The 21,221-nt window shown below is 40.1% G+C and overlaps 1 protein-coding gene and 1 non-coding gene across 7 annotated transcripts in view; one reads left to right on the top strand and one right to left on the bottom strand.

Annotated features, from left to right (window-relative positions):
• Positions 1–21,221, top strand: part of DOCK9 (dedicator of cytokinesis 9) — a 297,489-nt gene that overhangs the window by 43,962 nt on the left and 232,306 nt on the right. The gene's annotated exons all lie outside the window — the stretch shown is intronic.
• On the bottom strand, positions 18,333–18,436 carry LOC119627588 (U6 spliceosomal RNA). Its single transcript, XR_005243788.2, has one exon. It is a non-coding gene; the product is annotated as a U6 spliceosomal RNA (small nuclear RNA).

The following is a 21,221-nucleotide window of genomic DNA, read 5'->3' as shown; positions in this document are numbered from 1 at the left end:
GATGGCCTTGGCAGCTGCACTTCGATGCATCTCATCTTGTTCTTGGGTCCTGTTTGTGGACCTGTCTGGCAGCCTCCCTATCTCCCCGATGTACCTGCAAGTGTCTGAGTCCTCTGCTCCTGGGTTCTGCATGGCATCGGATGGAAAGCTAGAGGGGCTGACTTCCCAGGACACGAGACCGTAGAGAAGCAGATGGGCTGCCCCTTCTCTAGGCAGGGAGAAGACAGCCTGCCTGGGATTTCTGGGCTGGGGCAGGGGTGCTCTGGGGTGGGTGGATTCCCCACAAACGCCCAGGCTTCAGGCAGCCTACGGCTGTTCACTGAGGGTGGGCTCTCTTCAGGGCCAGCTGGAAGAGACGTTTGATTTCTGAGGCAAGGAACAGACGGATGATATCTTCCCCAGTTTCTTCCTTTTGCCTAAAAGCCCTACTGAGGTCACTGTAGGGGCTTCCAGGGATTTGGAGCTGACCAGGGAAGAAGATGTGACCCTGAGAGGCAGAAGCTCATGAGCTTTATTGGATGGCGGTGGGACAGGGTTGCTTGAGAGGGGATGTCCCTCATGGGCTGAGGCCATCTGGGGCCACCACTCAGAAGGGGCTGTGTCTAGGTGGTGCCATGTGCCTAGATGATGTCACTCAGCAGTGCTGTGGGAGTCTCTGCGTCAGAGAGCTCAGAAGGGCCATGGCTGCCCGGGGCCTCTTGTCGGTGGGTGACAGTTGTCAGGCAAGATTTCAATGGGTATGTGAAGCAGGATACATGGCAAAAGATCTGCCTGTTGTGGGCTATTTTTAAAATAATTGAATGTATAAAAAGTTGAGTTTGACACTAGAGGGCTTTTGTGCTAACTGGTCTCCACCTGCAGTGAAGAAATAAACTACCTAGGGACGCTCTTTGGCCCATTTATATAACTGTGACAAATCTTACTGTTCCACAGTTGAAAGTAAAATGTCTAAAAATGTAAACGCCTGGGGAATAGTAACTCATTGGTGTTAACATATTTCAATCAAAGTTTAAAAATATTTTCACGATCTTTCATCTCTTGACGGGAGATTGCTGGCCCCTACACCAGATGTCCCTTAGGCACCTCCAATCCATGTCCTAAATTAAAGTCAGTCATTGCCCCTAAACCTGCTCTGTCTGGGATGCTAGCGATACCATCTTCCCTGACATCCAAACAGACACTGGGACTCATGTCCCCCATTTAGAAATCTGGGAAGGATCCCCATTCATCAGGGCTGACGGGAGGCAGCTGGTGTGCAGGAAGAGGAGGCTGGACAGTGTACTTGCGCTGGACATGTTTTGGACAGAAGGCATGGAAGGGAATAAAAAAGACCAGATTCACAGGAATCTCACAACATGCTACCCTGCCACATCTTGCTGCCTGATCTCAAGGCAGTTAACTTTTGGTGCATCAGTGACTATATGTAGCACAGAGGTAATACTTGTTAGAATTGTTAGAATTATTGTCTGTAACAGAATTTGTAAAGGGGCCTGACTTATCACAGGCTGCCAGTTAAAGGCCACCAGAAAATTCTTCCAACCACAAAGTTTCCCGTATTAACCATATTGGTCCCATGGTAATCATATTGGTCTCAGTAGTTGCTTCCTAGGGTTGCCGTAACAAATTATCACAAACCTGGTGGCTGAAAACAGCAGAAATTTATTCTCTCACACTTCTAAGAGACCAGAAGTCTGAAGGTTGGCAGGGCTGTTCTCTCTCTGGGGACTTAAGGAGAGAATTCTTCTTTGCCTCCTCCAGATTCTGGAGGTGGTTCTTGGCTGGTGGCCATGTCACCCCAATATCTGCCTCTGTCTTCACGTGGCCTTCTCTGCATCTCTGTCATAAATTATTAGCATATGTGTCATTGGAGTTAGGGTTCACCTGGGTAATTCAGGATGATATTATTTCAAGATCCTTCATTGTATCTGCAAAGATTCTTTTTTCAAATAAGGTCACATTCACAAATTCTGGTGGTTAGGATGTGGACATAACCTTTTTGGGGAACACCATCTAACCTACTGCAGTCTCCATCTGTATCCTAATGGTAGGAAGTGTACTTCAGGCACCCTGTGGCCTGCACTAGCTCTCTATCTCTAGGGAGTGATGGTTTTAGACAGTGTAGTTCATTCTTAGCTTGTGGTAAAACTTTTTTTTTTTGAGACAGTCTTACTCTGTTGCCCAGGCTGGAATGTCATAGCCTGATCATAGCTCACTGCAGCCTCGACCTCCAGGGCTCAAGCGATTCTCTGCCTCAACTTCCTAAGTAGCTGGGACCACAGGCACAGGACATCACATCTGGCTAATTTTTCTATTTTTTGTAGAGAAAGGGTTTCACCATGTTGCCTAGGCTGGTCTTGAACACCTGGGCTCAAGCCATCCACCTGCTTTGGCCTCCCAAAGTACTGGGACTACAGGTGTGAGCCACTGTGCTTGGCCAGTAGAACATTTTAAAAGTACAGGAAAGTGTAAAGAAATGAGGGGGAAAAATGCATCTGCTTGCCATTTCATGTTCTCTTCGGCAGAATAGGAGGAGAAAGCGTCTTATTCTACCCACTGTCCTGCTTGAACTTCTTCATGTCCCCAGTATTCCTTTCATAGGTGCTCTGGCCACACATGTCCAGTGGCCCCATACACAGTAGCTCCACACTGTTGTCTGATGACTCTTAGACACCTCTGGATAAAAGGTTCTGCAGGGCCCACTTTGGGTATTAGTAGAATGACTAGGAACCAGAAAACCAACTCTTCAAACATGTATGTGGGCTGCCAAACCAGTTTTCATTTTGTTTGCTTTTAGTGAAATTAAGCCATCTTTTGTTACGTTGCTGACTTAGGGAATAGTCTCATTAACCATGCTCTGGGGGGTCCTGGGTGGAGCAGGAGTCAGGAACGGGTTAGTCAAATACATCCTATTATGATTTGTGTCCTCCCTCCCTCCTAATTTTCCACCCTCTATTGTCATGGACTCCTGTAGGATGGGACAGCTCTTGTCTCTGTGTATCCTCTTCCTTGTCTGGCGCACAGTGGAAGTGCTCCATAGATGTCTGGTGAATGACATTTTGAATTCTGGGGGATCCATGAATGATTTATGCTGTCGCTAAATCTGGTATAATATTTGGATTGAGTTTTAAAGTAGAATGCTTTATTTTTATAATCACCATGTACAACCATGTACAACTTTTTAAAAAATTTACATATTTCTGACTATGATATTATTGGTTTCTCAGAAAGTGAGCATGAGGTTTTTTTGGTGTGTTTTGTTTTGTTTTGTTTTGTTTTCAGTTTCCATTTGGGTCTTAGCGGTACTGATAGATTATTGCTCCTGTTGACTGTGTTATAAAAAGGACTTGCCTTAGTTTGGGCTGCTGTAACAAAATGCCATATGCTGGATGGTTTAAACACAAACTTTGTTTCTCACAGTTCTGGTGGCTGGAAGTTTAAAATCAAGGTACCTGCAGATCTGGTGCCTGGTGAGGGCTTTCTTGCTGGTTTGAAGATGGTGACTTCTCATTGTATCTGTACATGGGGTAGGGGTGGGGGAGAGATGAAGCAAACACTCTCTTGCCTCTTCTTATAAGGGCAGTATTCCCAGGGCTTAGTCACCTCCCAAAGGCCCTGTCTCCAGATATTACATTGGGGATTAGATTTCAACATATGAGTTTTGGGGAAACACAGCATTCACTTCATAGGGGAACTATATGGCAATAGCTCACATTAGTTAATATGCTAGAGGTAGGTACTGTTTCTGTCCCCATTTGACAGATGAGAAAACTGAGTCTTAGAGGAGTTAAGTAACTTGTTCAGGATTACATACCAGTAAGAAGTGGAGCTGTAACTCCTCAAATCAGGGCTGTCCACCCTCAGTGCTATCAGAAATTTTTAACCCCATAGGACAGTCCAGATAGGATTTTGTGTTCAAGGTATAATGGTACTCAGCCCTTAATGGTGTTACTGCATTGATGGTTGAGCAAAGGGAAACACTCAATCTGTTACCAAAAATGGGCTCCTCTTCACCTCTTATAGAAAACTTCTCTACTAGACAGAGATCCTTATGGGAATGAATTCACTGTATTTATACCACCTAGCACAGTGCTTGTTGAGAGAAGGGTAACCCTATGGCATCATTTTGCAGAGAATAACCACGATGTTTTTTTTATTATTATTGATATTAAATTAAAATATTACACACATGACTTTCTAACACATTTTCTTCTTTGTAACATTTTCCCACAGTTTCATATAAGAGCAGGATTTTCTTTTAGTACTAAAAAATAAAGTAACTTTCAAGTATTAAGAAAGGAAAGAATGGTTTTCTTCCCATGAGTCATGGTTGGCAATACTGTACTTAAAAGTTAGATTGTAGAGCCATTTTCACACCCATCAATTATAGGTTTTATTTTGTGAGCTGGAGTGCCATGACTTTTAAGACTCCTGCCTTATGTATTGTAGTTTGTGAACATAATTATTTTGTATACAAAACCATAAATTTTCTAACTTCAAAAAATATTTTATTTACTGGACCTATTACCCAAACAGATGTTGTTTTTAGAATAGTGCCTTAAAAAATTAATCCATAAAAGATGTTTTCTGACAGCTTTTGTACTCTGTGCCGGATATAGTAAATGCAATAGCACAGAGTTTTGTTTAGAAATTCCCTAGGAAAGTAGGCGGATATAAATCAAGTGGATTAAATAGTTAAGTTATTTAATGTTTTACACTCAGAAGATGATGTGGATAATGAATGTCATGCAGCAAACATGCATAGCTTCCAAGACATCCGTTAGATCTTGTATTTGTGAGTTTCTCATTGCACTTTAAGGAATTCTTATAGTGGAATTAGGAGGACTTTGGTTTATCCCCAAATGCTCAATAACTTCTAGGTACTACTTATCCTTCCCTTTCGTAATCCCTCTTCAAAGAATACACATGTGCACAGACTGAGTGTAAATGTGCTTTCCCAAGACAGATGCCACAAATGGCACGTGGGAAAACTGAAATCCTTCTGTTTTTCAAGGGACAGAGTGTGAAATATGAGTTCTTCTTCCCTTTTATCAGAAGCTAGTTTTGAGTTGAAAGTGGCATAAGTCGGGCATGGTGGCTCATGCCTATAATCCAAGCACTTTGGGAGGCTGAGGTGGATGGATCACCTGACGTCAGGAGTTAGAGACCAGCCTGGCCAATGTGATGAAATCCCATCTTTACTAAAAATACAGAAAATTAGCTGGGTGTGGTGGTGGATGCCTGTAATCCCAGCTACTCAGGAGGCTGAGGCAGGAGAATCCCTTGAATCTGGGAGGCAGAGGTTGCAGTGAGCCGAGGTCATGCCATTGCACTCCAGCCTGGGCAACAGGAGTGAGACTCTTATATAAATAAATAAATAAATAAATAAATAAATAAATAAATAAATAAATAAAAATAACAGGTGGCATAAAGCCAGTTTTTCAGCTTAATAGTTATTTCCAGTTAATTATAAAGACTAGGATATTTTGAGAACTTTAGAGTCTGAATAGATTCAAGCTAAAACAAGTAAGTGTAAATCTGAGAAGCTGTTGTGTGAAAATATTACCTTAAGGACAGTTTTCCCCTCAAATCACTTTATTGATAATAATTGATGTACATTAAACTGCACATATTGACAATATACAATTTTATAAGTTTTAACTATATACACATCTGTAAAACCATTACCACATTCAGGATGATGTACATATTCATCACCCCCAAAAGTCTCCTTGTGCCTTTTATGATCTGTCCTTCCTGTTCTTTCCTCATCCTTAGGTAATCTAACACAGATCTGCTTTCTGTTACTCTGAATTAGTTTTTATAAACATGGAATCAGAGTATGAACTCTCCTTTTTTGCCTTATTCACATAATTTGAGATGCATCCATGTTGTATATATCAGTAGTTCATTTCTTTATATTGATGAATTCATTTGATTATGTGGCTATATACCATAATTTATCAGTCAGTTTGTTGATGGAAATTTGGGTTTATTCCAGGTTTTGATTATTACCAATAAACTTGCCATGAATATTTGTGTACAAATTTTTGTATGGATATGTGCTTTAATTTCTCTTGGGTAAATATAATAGCAGTGGAATGTTTGGGTTGTATAGCTGGTAAATGTATTCTTTTTACAAAACTGCAAGATTGTTTTCCAAGGTAGTTACACCAGTTTATATTTCCACCAGCAGAGTATGAGAGTTCATTTGCTCCACATCCTTGCCAACACTTTGTATGGCCAGTCTTTAATTGTAGTCGTTTAATAAGTAGGTAGGAGGAGTATCTCATTCAGTTTTAAATTTAATATCCCTGATTAGTAATAATTCTGAGCATCTTTTATGTATTGCTTTCTGTGTATTTTTTTTTTTTTTGGGCAAAGTGTTCCAATCTTTTTTGTATTTTTTATTGGTTTTCTTATTGAGATTTGAAAGTTCTTTATATATCTGGATACAAATCTTTAATCAGGCATGTGATTTGAAAACCTTAAATCACTGAATTAAATTTTGTTTCTTTTGAATAATTTTCTTCTGTTTTTGCAATTTTTTATTGTAACAAAATATCCATAATAAAATTTACTATTTTAACCACTTTTAAGTGTAGAGATCAATGGCATTAAGTACATTCATGTTGTTGTCTTTTAAAAAAATACTGTAGTCTGAAGTCATAAAAAGTCCATCAGAGTCTGAGCTGTGTAAGGGCAGAAACTGTATCTTATTCTCAATTGTATTTGCAGAGCCTATACTATGCTTGGCACATATTAGGTCCAAATATTTGTTGAATAGACAAAATGTTTGTTCTCAGATGTCTTAGTTGTTTCAGTGTTAGTGTCTTAGCTCCAGCTGCTATAAAAAGGTACCACTGGCCGGGTGCAGTGGCTCACGCCTGTAATCCCAGCACTTTGGGAGGCCGAGGTGGGCAGATCACGAGGTCGGGAGATCAAGACTATCCTGGCCAACATGATGAAATCCCGTCTCTCCTAAAAATACAAAAAGTAGCCGGCTGTGGTGGCAGGCGCCTGTAATCCCAGTTACTCGGGAGGCTAAGGAAGGAGAATCACTTGAATCAGGGAGCTGGAGGTTGTAGTGAGCCGAGATCACGCCACTGCACTCCCGCCTGGTGATAGAGCCAGACTCTGTCTCAAAAACAAAACAAAACAAAAAACCAGCAACCAGGTGGCTTACTAACTACAATGATTTATTTCTCACAGTTCTGGAGGCTGGAAGTTCAAGATCATGGTGCCATTATGGTTGGGTTCTCTTCCATGTTGCAGATGGATGACTTCTATTGTATCCTCACATAGCAGAAAGAGAGCTAGCAAGCTCTCAGGCCTTTTCTTTATAAGGGCACTAAACCTACCCATTCATGAGGGCTTCACCTTCATGACCTAATTACCTCCCAAAGTTCCCACCTTCAAATACCATCACGTTGGGATTAGCGTTTCAACGTAAGAATTTGGTGGGGTAGGGAGCACAAATATTTAGTTTGTAACAGTGTAATAGGGTTCTCTAGTGAAACAGAACCAATAAGATGTGTATGTGTGTATATATTATATATCCATGTATCCATATGTTTCTTTCTGTCTTTCTATTTTAAGGAATTGGCTTAAACAATCATGGAGGCTTAAAAGTCCAAAATTGCTAGGCTAGGCTAGGCAGGCAGGCAGGCTGGAAGGCTGACAGGCTGACAGCCTGGAGACCCAGAGAAGAGCTGATGTTGCAACTGGAGTTCAAAGTGACTCTGTTGTCTGAATTTCTTCCTCCACAGGAGAGGTCAGTCCTTTTCTTAAGGTCTTTGACTACTTGGATGAGGCCCTCCCAGATTATGGAGGGCAATCTGTTTTACTCAGTCTCTTGATTTAATGTTAATCTCATCTAAAAATTACCTTCACAGAAGTATCCACATGTGTTTGACCAAATATCTGGGTACTGTGGCCTAGCCAAGTTGACACATGAAAGAAACCATCACAGTTAGGATATACTTTAACAAAGATCAAAAAACAATGCCTTATAAAGGATGGAAGTTAGGTTTCCTCTTAGTCCAAGAGTAAACAGTTCAGGGTTGATTGATGACTCTACCATTTTGGGGCCCCATATTCCTTCTATCTTGTTGCTCTGCCCTTTTCCACATAGTACTTCCTTGTAGCAGAAAAGGGAGATGGTAAGGGAATGGTGTACTTCCCATTTAAGTGCATGACTTTAAAATTGCACACATCACTTAATGCGTGCATCCCATTAGCTGGAACCCAGTCCAGTAGACACACTTTAGTGCAAGAGAGGCTGAGAAATTAGTCTTTGGCTGGGTAGCCAGAAGCCCACCAACACTGCTATTACTGTATCAAAAGGGAAGGATAGATGTTGGGGTGAGGGAGGTATTCATCAGTCTCTGATACTGTTCATTCATGTTTTGTGTTGCATTACGTTTGATTGGAGTTCAAGATGTTTGCTAATATTAAATCTGCTCATTCAAATTTGAGAGATTGAGAGTTATGACACAACTTGAGTTTCATAATTGATGTTATTGAATTTGCCCTTTCCTCTGCACTTAAAGCATGTGTCTTGAGCAAACCTGCACATGAAGGTTGACATACCAAATGGGAAGCTGAGGCAGAAGACAGGAACACAGATTCAGAAACCCACCTTGTAAAGACTATTCCACTTCATTCTTGAATAAGTAGGTGACAGTGAAAGTTTTGGAGCAGTGTTAGAATATGACAGATTGGGGTAATGGAAGGATAATCTGGTGGTTCCACATTGGTTGCTGGATGACATCCAAATGCATCCATATGGCTTACAAGGAACTGCCTGTCTGCTTCACCTCAACTCCTGGCATCCACCTTTACTGCCTGTGTTCTGGCCACACCGATAACAATTCCTTCGCTGTTCCTTATTATTACGCATCTGTATGTTTTCTAGCAACTCTGCTCACCATTTTTATTACCTTTTTAAAGTAGAAATTTGAAGATTAAGGAAAGGAGATAAAGGGCCCTTAAATTGGAGCCTACTCAGGTCCACCTATCTGTCTCTGCTGTTCTTTGAGTGCTGCGGTGTTTCAGGAAGTGTGCTAGGTGTGTTCTTTTTGTCACCTCTCCATCTTCATGGCACCCCTGAGGGATATGCCATTATCCATGTTTTGCAGATGAGGAGCGGAGGCAGAAGTTTAATGACTGACTCAAGGTTACAACAGTCAGAAACTGACAGAACCAGGAATTTTGACTGACTTCTGAGCCTAGATTTTTCCCACCACATATCGTTCTCTTTGGAAAGATCTTAGGCTTAAGATGATTAGTAACCACAGTATGTCAAGGGGTTGTGGAATCTCTGGGAGCTTCAGCATCAGGTTGGAGTTACACCTCCTGCGTGTGCTACTGGAGAACTTTTACCTCAATTACTTGTGATGTGACCTGCCTTGCTGACTCTGTACTTACTGGGGGAATCTAGGGAAATGAGGGAGGAAGCAAATTTGGAATATAGTTTTAACCAGTTGGAATGAATTCATCCTTGACTCCTGAAAGCTTGTAATCTTCTTAATCTCTTTTCTAGTGTTGCTATTTTGGATATGAGTATGGGATAGCAAATGAATGCTTTAGGGTTGTGTGAGCTGAACAGTGTTAAAAATGTGCTTTTCTCTCATCCTGAGGATCTTCCATTAATCCACTAGATGGAGCAGCTGGTTTGAATATATTTCATGATTAGAAGTTGGAAGAAAAGACATGGTCTTCATATCAGAGCCATGTCACAGACCCCTTGAAGTTGGCCAGGCATTTTGATCTCTATTTTTTCCTCTCTAAATATAAAACTTTTATTTACTCAGCACATTTATGTGTAGGGAGCATTTGAGGTTCTTCTGGGACCTGACAGAAAACCATCGTGGTAGAGTGGAAATAATTCGAATCTGAAGTCTGGGGATGTAAGAGTAGAAGTCCTAGTTCAGACACTCAGTTCTCTGTGACTTTGGTCTTTAACCATCTTGTATCACTGTTGCAATAGGTGAGATGTGAGAGATACCCTCTACATGTCTGTGCCATCCCTTCAGACTACCTGCACAGAGATGTGCGAGCTTCCTTTTTGCCTGGCTGAAACTGCACTCACTGCCAGTATCTACAATGTGGAAAATCCATCCCACTGAAGACTGGAGGGATTGTTGATGGCATTAGTTCATTTGCCTTTGTGATACTTCCGTCACCCACGGGCATTCCCGCTCATGTGTGAACACCTCCTTGGGGCAGTAGTTTCTTTCCCTCACAAATGGTTTATCCTATTTTAGGGCAACACTGGTTATTAGAGTTTTTACTTATTGGTCCTGGTTGATCCTTCCACAGCAGTCCATATCTTGTAATCTTATCCATCTTTTATATTCAGATATTCTGTTTTAGAACTAAGGTGGAGTATTTGTTTTTTTGCCTTCTGTACTGTTGGTTCTGGCAGAATGAAATGATATATAAGAAATTAAACATGTTATCAAAATGCTTTTTAGTTTTTAGTTCTCACTTGATGGATAGCAAGGTGGCTATGTATATTTAAATCTGTTACCTGTATTCAGATGTCTTAAAATATCATATGTCCTAGAATTTTAAGGTTTCATAACAAGGAACTATTCTTTAACAGTTGTTGACACATTTGTTCCTACAAGCCAGTGGTGTCTTACTTAGACTACTGGAATCTGCTCCTAAGTGTTTAATGAAGTGAAATTAAAACTTTCATTTTTAGGTAGCTTTGAACTATGGCAATGTGTAACTTCACTACTCCTGATTTCTGTTAATTTTTAGTTAAATAAACATCTGCTAAATTAAAGACTTTCACATAGGTTGACATTCTTGCTGTTTGCCAAATACAAGAGTTTGTGATATTTGGAAACAGACTCTTCAAGAATTCCTTTTAAACTATACAGATTTGGTATTTCCAGTGGAAATCTACAAAACACCAACTCTGTTTTAATTTATATCATATAAATTAATAAATTTATAGTACTTTCCCTTTCAGTTGAGGAAAAGGACCTAGTCTCAGCCTTATCTTTCCCAAAGAGGGGTTTTAGGGGTGCGTATATTTGAATTTTGGAATCAGTTTTTTTTTTTTTTTTTTTTTTTTGAGATGGAGTCTTGCTCTGTTGCCCAGGCTGGAGTGTGGAGTGCAGTGGCACAATCTTGACTCACTGCAACCTCTGCCTCCTGGGTTCAAGCAATTCTCCTCCCTCAGCCTCCCAAGTTGCTGGGACTACAGGCACACACCACCATTTCCGGCTGACTTTTTTTGTATTTTTAGTAGAGATGGGGTTTCACCATGTTGCCCAGGCTGGTTTCGAACTCCTGAGCTCAGATAATCGGCCCGCCTCCGCCTCCCAAAGTGCTAGGATTACAGGCGTGAGCCACTGTACCCAGCTTGGAATCAGTTTTAACAGTGTATAATCTCATTGGCACTCCTTGGACTGAAGCCAATTAGCATTAGCATGAAATAAGATATTTATTATAAAGTCTATGTTGTTAATTTTTTTGAGGTAATTTACATAGGTTTTTGGAGAAAAATCTTCTTACAATATGGATGCATTGAACTTTGGGCTAAAGATTAGTTCTTTTCCTGTACCTTGATCTCCTGGTGACCTCCAGTGACCCACATTGGTGACTCTGATGGGTTATCATTAGTTCTCCCCAGGAAATTTGAATTATCAGGATGTTTCTTTGGTTAAATAATAGATTTAACCCAGGTACTGGCTATTATGAAATCAAGAAGCATATCTTCCCAGAAGTGTCCTTGTGTGTATTCATTTGTGGAAGTTGGAGGAATCAAATCTCTCCCTCTCTTCAGAGGTGTATTTTGGAATGCCCTAAGCAGGCTGCTGTGCCATCAGCCCTTGAATTTACTCTGGTTCTCATCAGGAACAGTAGGAATAATGCCTCAACTTCCATGGAAGAAAATGGAATGAAGCAAGCCTGAAAACAAAAGCTTTACCTTGGCTATGCATGAACCACCTTTGTTTAGAAGTTTTGCTAGGGGACCTGGGATAGTAATAGTGACACCTGGCCCCTGACTGAACATTTTCATCGGTGCTCTTTGGCTCTGTGGTTTTATACTGCCCCTTTCCATTGATAAAAAAAGACCTAGCTTAGCTTTAGGTTTCTCAAATAGAGGACCACATCTATATTAAGGAACCAGTGTAACTACGTAAAGAACTGTAAGTTCATATTCTTCAGAATCTTATGTGTATAAATACTGTATGATTTTTAATTCTTCCTTATATTATCCTCATTATTGTTAACAGGATTTAATGTGGCATGCTGGAAGGAGCAAGGACTTTGGAGCCAGAGAGCCCTGGCTCATATTTCAGATACCAGCTGGGTGACTTTGATCAAGTTAGCTTATTTCTCTGAGACTTCATCTGTAATGGAAGAGTGTTCAGGTGACACACGTCTCATGGCTTAATTAGTTCCTGGATAACATTTGAAGTGATCTCTGTTAAATTCATAGACATTTCCTTGGCAATGTTACAAATTGGGATTCTATTGCAGAAAATAATTTTATGCTATAAAAGCACCAGAAATTAATTTTTAAAAGTGATAAAGATACTTATTTTTTTGAAAACATCAATTACAGAAAATAAGATACTTATTATAAAGTCTATGTTGTTGATTTTTTCTGAGGTAATTTACATGGGTTTTTGGAGAAAAATCTTCTTAAAATATGAATGCATTGAACTTTGGGCTAAAGATTAGTTCTTTTCCTGTTGAACTCTGTAGCAAGCATGAATGTTTATCATCATCCAGCAATCAACAAATGAATTCAAAATTGGAGTCAGTCATTAAAAAAAAGAATTTGCATGTTTTTGAATGGTAAAGTAAGTGTGGGGAGTGGTTCCATCTTCAGAGTTTACTTACTTGTAGGTTGTGATGATACCTGAGTTCAAAGTCACATTTGTTTTCAAAGTCAAGCACAATTTCAGTGATGTACATGATGTCTTTGGTTGTATTTGACGCCAATGGTCAGTTAGGCTTTGTGGTTTTATAATGAGGCATCATTAGTCTGTCTTCCTTGGCAATGTCACTATTAAGAGGCATTCCTAAAGAAAAAAATGAAAAGCCTGTTTCTTCGCAAGAGAGAATTTTCTCAACTTAAAAATGTTATCTTTATCTTTAATGATGTTAGCTAGATCTGAATGCTGGTACTATGCCATCTGTTCTGTTTTGAAGCAGTGAAACCATCTTTCCCTTAACTGGACATTTCTTTAATGTCTCTTACCAAACTTATCTTTAAGCATTTGAAACCTGTTCTTTCATCATTTGCTAACATGGTTTGGTTCTTAGGCTTGCTGTATTTATTACATGCAATTATATATATGTACAGACACAAATGTTCCATTTTTGCATGTCAGTGCATTGTGGTTTCTTATGATTTATTTCATATGCCTATGACATTAGATTTTCTTGAAATATTTTTCCTAGTCTTTTATTTTACAGCACTCTGAATTTTAAATGTAAAATTCAATGAGTTTTAGTAAATTTGTATATTTTTGCAATCATCACCATGATCTAGTTTCAGAACATTTCAATTACTCTTGAAAGAAGTCTCATGCCCATTAGCAGTTTCTCTGTACCCCCAAATCCAGGCAACCACTCATCTGTCTCTATAGATTTGCCTTTTCTGAGCATTTTATATAAATGGAATCACTCAATATGTAGCTTTTGCATCTGGTCCCTTTCGAGATTTATCTATGCTTGCAGCATGTGTCAGTACTTCATTCCTGTTTATTGCCAAATAGTGTATTCCATTCTGTTGTCCGGATAAACCACATTTTGTTTATCCATTTACCAGTTGATAGACATTTGGTTTGTTTTCAGTTTTTGGCTGTCATGAATAATGCTGCTGTGAACATTTGTATACAAGTCTTTGTGGGACATGTGTTTTCGTTTTTCTTGGGTGGATACCTAGGAGTGGAATTGCTAGGTCAGGTGGTAGCTGTTTCCCAAAGTGGCTTTGTCAGCAACGTATGAGGGTTTCACCTACTCTGCATCCTTGCCAACACTCACTATGTCAGTCTTTTTAAATTTTAGCCATCCTAATAGATATGTAGTAGGATGTCATTGTAGTTTTAATTCACATTTTCCTAAAGACTAATGATGTTGAATATCTTTTTATGTGTTCATGGCCATTTTCATATCTTCTTTGATGATCCTAGTTTTTAAAAATTGTTTATAACCTAATGTCATACAAAGTCAGGGTCCAGTGTGGAAACAAAAGTTATTCCACTTATTTTAACAGAGATAATGAAATATAAAGAATTGTTATTAGGTATAAAGTTGTTAATAAGGAGGTAACTGAAAAGATAAAAAGCAAATGCTATGATATCATAGAGGTAGTGGCTGTACGAAGCAGCCATCAACTGTAGAGCTGGGCTGGGGGCAAATAGGGTGAAATCTTTATTAAATCTTTAGAAGCTTGGAGGAGAGGCCCCACAAAGCTGAAACCCAGACCTCTGAGGTGTGGGTGATGGTGCACCTGTTTCTGAGGGGAGTGTAACAAGGCTGGTTCTGTAAGTGCTGAAAAACTGCAGGCCAGATTCAGCTGCTGCCCTAGGAGGAACTGCTGTTGCACTAGGAGGAACTGCTGCTGCCCTGGTGAAGAAGTATTGCTGGGGTGACACTGGGAGCTAAAGCCAGCGGGAAGCAGAGGGGAAGGAGCTAGTCTCCCTCTAGTGTCCCCTGGTGGCAGAGCCTAACAGGGAGCCAACTGGTAAAACAGAAATGGTTTCAGAGTTACAAAGCTGAGTTTGGAAGGGTATGGTTGGAGCTGGGAGAGAACACCTGTATAATTGGCCAGCCCACCCCTTTGAATATTCAGTATCTAGACCTATCCTCCTAAACATATTTTAACTTCCACACAACAAAAACTACTTTCTTTTCGTCTAACAGAATATAAACATTCTCACACAAATGAAGATGTTCTCACCAGCTCCCTAAAATGCGGTGTCACAAAGTCTCATTAGTGTATCCATCTCTGGAGGTAGTCACATTACCTATTGCTGAGCTTTGTGAATTCCTCCTTAAATTTAGTTAAAGTTCTGCTTGAATGTTGTGTTATCCAGAGTTAAATTGTAGAGGTAAGTTTCAACAATGTTTGTATAAAATAATGCAAGAAGAAGGAGAAGAAATCGGTTCTAGTTCTCTCTCTCTCTTCTCTCTCTCTCTCTCTCTTTCTCTCTCCTCTCTGTCTCTCTCTTTGTCTCTCTGTCTCTCTGCCTCTCTCCAAAAGCAAGAAGGAAATATGCTTATCTGCCACTTGGCAGTAGTTGAGATTTGTATCTTCTCCTGTTACCTGTTCTGTGTTTCCTTTGCACTCAGCCAGGACTTCAACTGATTAGGTTTCTGTACCTAAAGGTCTGAATTCTCAGTGGTCCTGCCTTTTTTTGGATTGCTGTGGTTTTCCATTAACTTTTACCGTCGGAGATAGAAGTACTAAGAGCTGCCCTGATTAAGGAAGCCATGATCCTTCCTGACTCTTTGGGAGGCAGCAACCCAGGGTCCTCTCACCCCCACTGGTAGTGTATCCTCCCCACTGGCCTCTTGGCTAAGTGGCTTGAGGAGCCCCGAATGACTCAGTGGCAGTCTCTCCTGCCAGTTCACTGGAAACATTGCTGCCTCCCTTTAATAGCTCCCTTAAAATCAGGACCTCTGTATTAGCAGGGATGAAAGCCAAAAATTTTTAGAGTGGGGTATTAGGGTAATAGTGAGAGGGGCCACTCCTACTTCTATTGATTCCTGAACCAATGTCTTCTTACTTTGGGGAGACAGGTGAGTCAAAGCATGTGCTGTGTTGTGTGAGACAGAACTCCATCTTTCAGAATGTTGCCTTACAACTGTTGTCTTCAGTAGGCTGTGCCATTCTTCCGCTGGGTCACCTGCTTATGGATGATGGGATATGTAGTGAGACTGGTGAATTACAAGTGCTGAGAGATGGTCAGAACTGGCACATTCAGTAGTTTTTCACATTGCAGGCCATGAGCCACGAGTGGTCCTGAAAACAGTTCCATGAGCTATACCACTTTCCTCCCTCCCTCTCTTCAGAGAGGCTGGAATAGCAGATAATATTGTATGACACAGGTTGTAATTGCAGTTGTATTTTTGGAAATATTTTTTACACACATTTACTGTATCATGACTTACAATGAATTTCTCAATATGATTCATGGTGACAGTACTTTGAAAGCTAGAGGTCTAAAGAGACATTTGACCTTGCAGTTCCCTTATCCCCAGCCTCTGGTGGTTTAATGCGTTGGTTTCTTAATAGCACTCCAGGTGGTATTCACATTGGCTGCAGCCCTTCGGTGGGCCTGAGCATGAGGATGGGCTTCTGTTGAAATCTTGTTTCCTTGAAACAAGGTCCAAAGATGGACATTATGAGTGCGAACACATGTAAAACTCAACTTTTAGGGTTGTTTAAAAGATTAAATGAGACCGGGTGTGGTGGTTCATGCCTATAATCCCAACACTTTGGGAGGCCAAGGTGGGTGGATCACGAAGTTAGGAGTTCGACACCAGCCTGGACAATATGGTGAAATCCTGTCTCTACTAAAAAATACAAAAACTAGCTGGACATGGTGGCAGGCACTGGTAGTCCCAGCTACTCGGGAGGCTGAGGCAGGAGAATCACTTGAACCCAGGAGGCAGAGCTTGCAGTGAGCCGAGATTGCGCCACGGCACTCCAGCCTTGGCAACAGAGTGAGACTCCATCTCGACAATGACAACAACAACAGCAACAACAACAAGATTAAATGAGACCATGTGACTCAGTTCTGTGCTTAGTATTTGGAATATAGCAGGAATTCATTCCTGTGTAACACACTGTTAAACCAAGAGGTACTCTGCCCCGTGCTCTTTCTGTAATGTTTATCTAGGTTTTACATTTAAAATTTAAATCTCCTATATTGTTGAGATGACTACAGTGGCCTAAATAGAGCCGATTTTTAAATATGAATAACACTTCATATCCCCTGTTAACCTTTTTCCATCCCTTCTCTGATTTTTTTCTCTAATTGGTATTTTTTTCTTGGATCTTGAGAACTTTGTGGTTAAAGCAGAGACGAAAATTTTGTGGGAAAACATCTGCAAAATACATTTCTTTGAATGAATTGGGATAGATGGCTTGGCCCTTGGGTCCAGACCTTGCCTAACATAATGAATGAACCAAAGTTATTGACCAGATAAAAGGTTTCCCTTAAGTGCTCTTTAATTTTAAAGCAGAATAGCTTTAACTGGCCCTTGATGAAGAAATCATCTTACCATTCTTAGCTGTCCTGTCTTCTGCATATGCAGTGCTGGGAGTGCTTTTGGGCATTTGCTATGTTAGGGGTAGTGATATGTTTTGGAAAGATAAGTGTATTGAAATTAGGGTACTTTCAAGAGAAATTCAACTTTGGATTGATGTACCTTCTGATATGTGCTGTCTTGTTTTTAAAGACGCACCTTTATCAGGATATGATTCATACATCATATGATTCATCCATTTAAAATGTTCAGTGGTGTTCAGTATATTCAGAGTTGTACATCCATCACCATAGTCAATTTTAGAACATCTTTATTATTTCCCCAAAGAACACTGGACCCCTTAGCCATCACCCCGGAACTCTGCCCCATCCAACCCCCTAGCCCTAGGGAACTGTTAGTCTGCTTTCTGTCTCTAGAGATTTGCCTTTTCTGAACATTTCACAGCAGTGGATTCATGCTCTATGTGATCCTCATGCCTGGCTTCTTTCATTTAGCATGTTTTTAAGAGTCACCCATGCTGTGGCATGGATCGTACTTCATTTTTAAAAAATTGGTATGTAGTATTTCTTTGTATTCTACAGTTGTTTATCCATTTATCAGTTGATGGACATTTGTATTGTTTCCAATTTTTGTTTATTATGAACAGTGCTGCTAAGAGCATTCATATATAAGTTTTTGTGGGAACATATATTTTCAACCTTGGGCATCTAGGAGTAGAATTGCTGGATGATACAGTAACCTGGGGTTAACCATTTGAGGAACAGCCAGACTATCTTCCATAGCAGCTGCCCTGTTTTGCATTCCCACCAGCAGTGTGCGAGGGTTCTAGTTTCAGCACATCCTCACCAATACCTGTTATTTTGATTAGCAAAACCAGTCGAATTGGTATACCAATCCAATTGCTACACCAATCCAATTGCTACACCAATACTTGTCTTTTTGATTTTAGCCATCTAGTGAGTGTGAAGTGAAAGCTCATTGTAGTTTTGATTTGCATTTCCCCAGTGATTTTTCACTTGCTTATTGGCCATCTTTTTTTTTTTGTCCTATCTGTTTTCTTTTGTTTTTGTTTTTGCTTTCTTTTTAATATGGAATGCTTCATGAATTTGTGTGTCATCCTTGTGCAGGGACCATGCCAGTCTTCTCTGTATCATTCCAATTTTATAATAGTATGTGTGGTGCCGAAGCAAGCACCTATTTGTTTTTAATTGACAAGGAGGGATAGTGATAACTGTAATCTGTCCAGTTCTTATGTGGGGGATAGTTTCTCCTAAATTTCCCCACTTCGTTGACCTAAATTTACATAAAGATCAGGGAATATTGGATTGAAGTAACACTCTTTTAAAACATAGTTACAGTTAAGTCATAACCCAACTGGCTGTATATAAAAGAGAGTCTTGAGAAGGTTCAGAATTTTGTGTCTTTGTGAAAAGAAATTAAAACCTTGTAAGGAGTCAGCTAAAGAATGTAAAGTTTTATGAGCTTCTATAAACAGGGAAATATGGAATGTCTAGTTTCATTTAACCTGACTATAAGCCAGGTTAAATGGAACTTTTTAATTTCATTTTGTGTCTTTTTATACTGCTTTTAAAAAAAAATAGGACTATTTTGAAAAATTGTACTTTCCCTCCTACATTTTAGAGGTAACCCCATTAGTATCATTATTACTTTTGATTAATTGAAAATCTCACCAAATTGCAATAGTTTTTAAAAAGTCAAATTCAAATCTTACATATGTTTTATGTTTTCCTCTTTTCCCTCAAGGAATATTTCTTCATGTTGAGACAGCATTTCTATACTGCCACAATGACAGAAAAGACTTAAAACAGTTGGCTGCTAAAATGTAAGATACAAGTGATTGGTGTATGTAGAATCTGAATTTTAGTCTCTTCACGTGTCGGAACAACTTTTCAACAGCTGTAACTCCATACATGAAGAGCATGAACAGTTTCAAGGGTGCATTTGTATGCGAGTTATACTTTATATTTCTTTTATTGTTTAAAGTTAGTATACCCTGCCGTTAAGTGATCTTTTCAGGTGTCTGCGTAAAATAGAATTTCCTTGGGAATGGCTGGTGAAGGCCAAGAAGAGGTCCCCGAGTTCTGACTTCATTATGCCATTGAGTTTGTCCTGCTTCCTTGTTCTTCATCCAGTGCCTAATTTACAGTGGGGCTGTGAGTGCTTCCTATGCTCTTATGATCCTTGGTGTCGTCAGCCCTTGCAGATACTCAACGACTTTACCAATAGGCGTGCTCTTTGGCAGCTTCTTATATTTGATATAGCATCAGCATTTATGGATTTATTGGTTTTTCTTTAAAGAACTGAGCTCCCTCAGAAACCATGGTTTTGCTCCATGACCTCTTGTAACAATAATTTAAGTTGCCACTTCTGGCAGTTTCCTGAGCTGAGGAGTCAGTTGGACCTGTGTACATTGTATTTGTTCATTCATTTCATGGCTCTCAGTGAAAGTAGTGGAAGTTGTCTATGAATCAGAAATTTAAATCTCAGCCATCTTTTTTTCTATGATGCTCTACAGTTGGAAGGGTTTTTCTAGGAAGTGCAATGCAGTCATTCATTGCTTAACAACAGGGATAGGTACTGTAGCTCATCTTCCCTTTGTGAGGGGCTGGCAGGCCCAGGGAGAGAGACGGAGAAAAGACCAGTCACCCTCCTCGTTTTTCTGGTCTTACACCTCACCTGTTTCTAGAAGTGATAGGAAAACAATGCCCAGCAAGTTGGTTTTTTATTTTTTAAAAGTATGGTAAGATATCTGTAACATAAAATGTATCATCTTAACTATTTTTAAGTGTACACATCAGTGATACTTGGTACATTCACATTGCTGTGCAGCCATCATCACCATTCATTTCAGAACTTTTTCATCTTCCCAAACTGTAACTCTGACCCCATTAAGCACTAACCCCTCATTTCCCTTCTCCCAGCCCCTGGCATCTACCATGCTACTTTCTGTTTCTATGAATTTGTCTATTCTAAATACCTCAAGTGGAATTGTGCAATATTTGTCCTTTTGTATAGAGTCCACAGGTTTCATCCATGCTGTATGTAAAATTTCTTGCATTTTAAGGCTGAATAATATTCCATTGTGTGTGTAGAAACCACATTTTGCTTATCTATTCATCCACTGATGGACACTTCAGTTGCTTTCGCCCCTTGGCTGTCGTGGATAATGCTGCTCTGAACGTGGGTGTGCACATCTGTCTTCAAGTCTTGCTTTCATTTCTTTTGTGTCTATTCCCAAAGGTGAAATTGTTGGATCATATGGTAATTATGTTTTATTTTTTGAGGAATTGCCATACTGCTTTCCATAACAGCTGCACTATTTTACATTCCTACCAGCAAATAAGCTGTTTTTCTTAAATGTTTCTTCCCTTTGAAGACCTGATTGATGGATTGATTTTTAGATACAGGGTCTCTCTCTTATCTCTCAGACTGGAGTGCGGTGCCACAGTCATAGCTCAATGTGGCCTTCAATTCCTGGGCTCAAGTGACTTTTCTCGCCTCAACCTCCTAAGTAGCCAGGCCTACAGGCTTGTGACATCACATCCAGCTAATTTTTTAATTTTTTTGTATAGACTGGGGGTCTTGCTATGTTGTTCAGGCTGGTCGTGAACTCCTGGGCTCAAGCGATCCTCCTGCTTCAGACTCCAAAAGTGCTGGAATTATAGGTGCCAGCATTTCTGGCTGACCTGTGTTATTTTGAAAGCTATTTAACTTGGTCTCCTACCAGAAAAAGGAAGATTCTCTCATTTATTTTGAGTGATTGTGGTCTCTGAAAGACCCCTCCGGTCACCCCCCGGACCCTTGCTCCCTGGAGCTAGCCCTGGTCATTTCCTCTTCCTTTCACTTGGTCACTCATCGAGCTTGCCATTTGTTCAGAGCTGCCCACAGGGACTGTTTGCCACCCTGACATTCCAGCACCAACATGGAGAAACCTGTGTTATTTCGCATTC

The sequence above is a fragment of the Chlorocebus sabaeus genome, chromosome 3 (genome assembly GCF_047675955.1).
Source record: "Chlorocebus sabaeus isolate Y175 chromosome 3, mChlSab1.0.hap1, whole genome shotgun sequence".
In the NCBI taxonomy this organism is placed as follows: domain Eukaryota; kingdom Metazoa; phylum Chordata; class Mammalia; order Primates; family Cercopithecidae; genus Chlorocebus; species Chlorocebus sabaeus.
The sequence above is the reverse complement of the archived record's forward strand: the minus strand, read 5'-3'. Positions and strand labels throughout refer to the sequence as shown.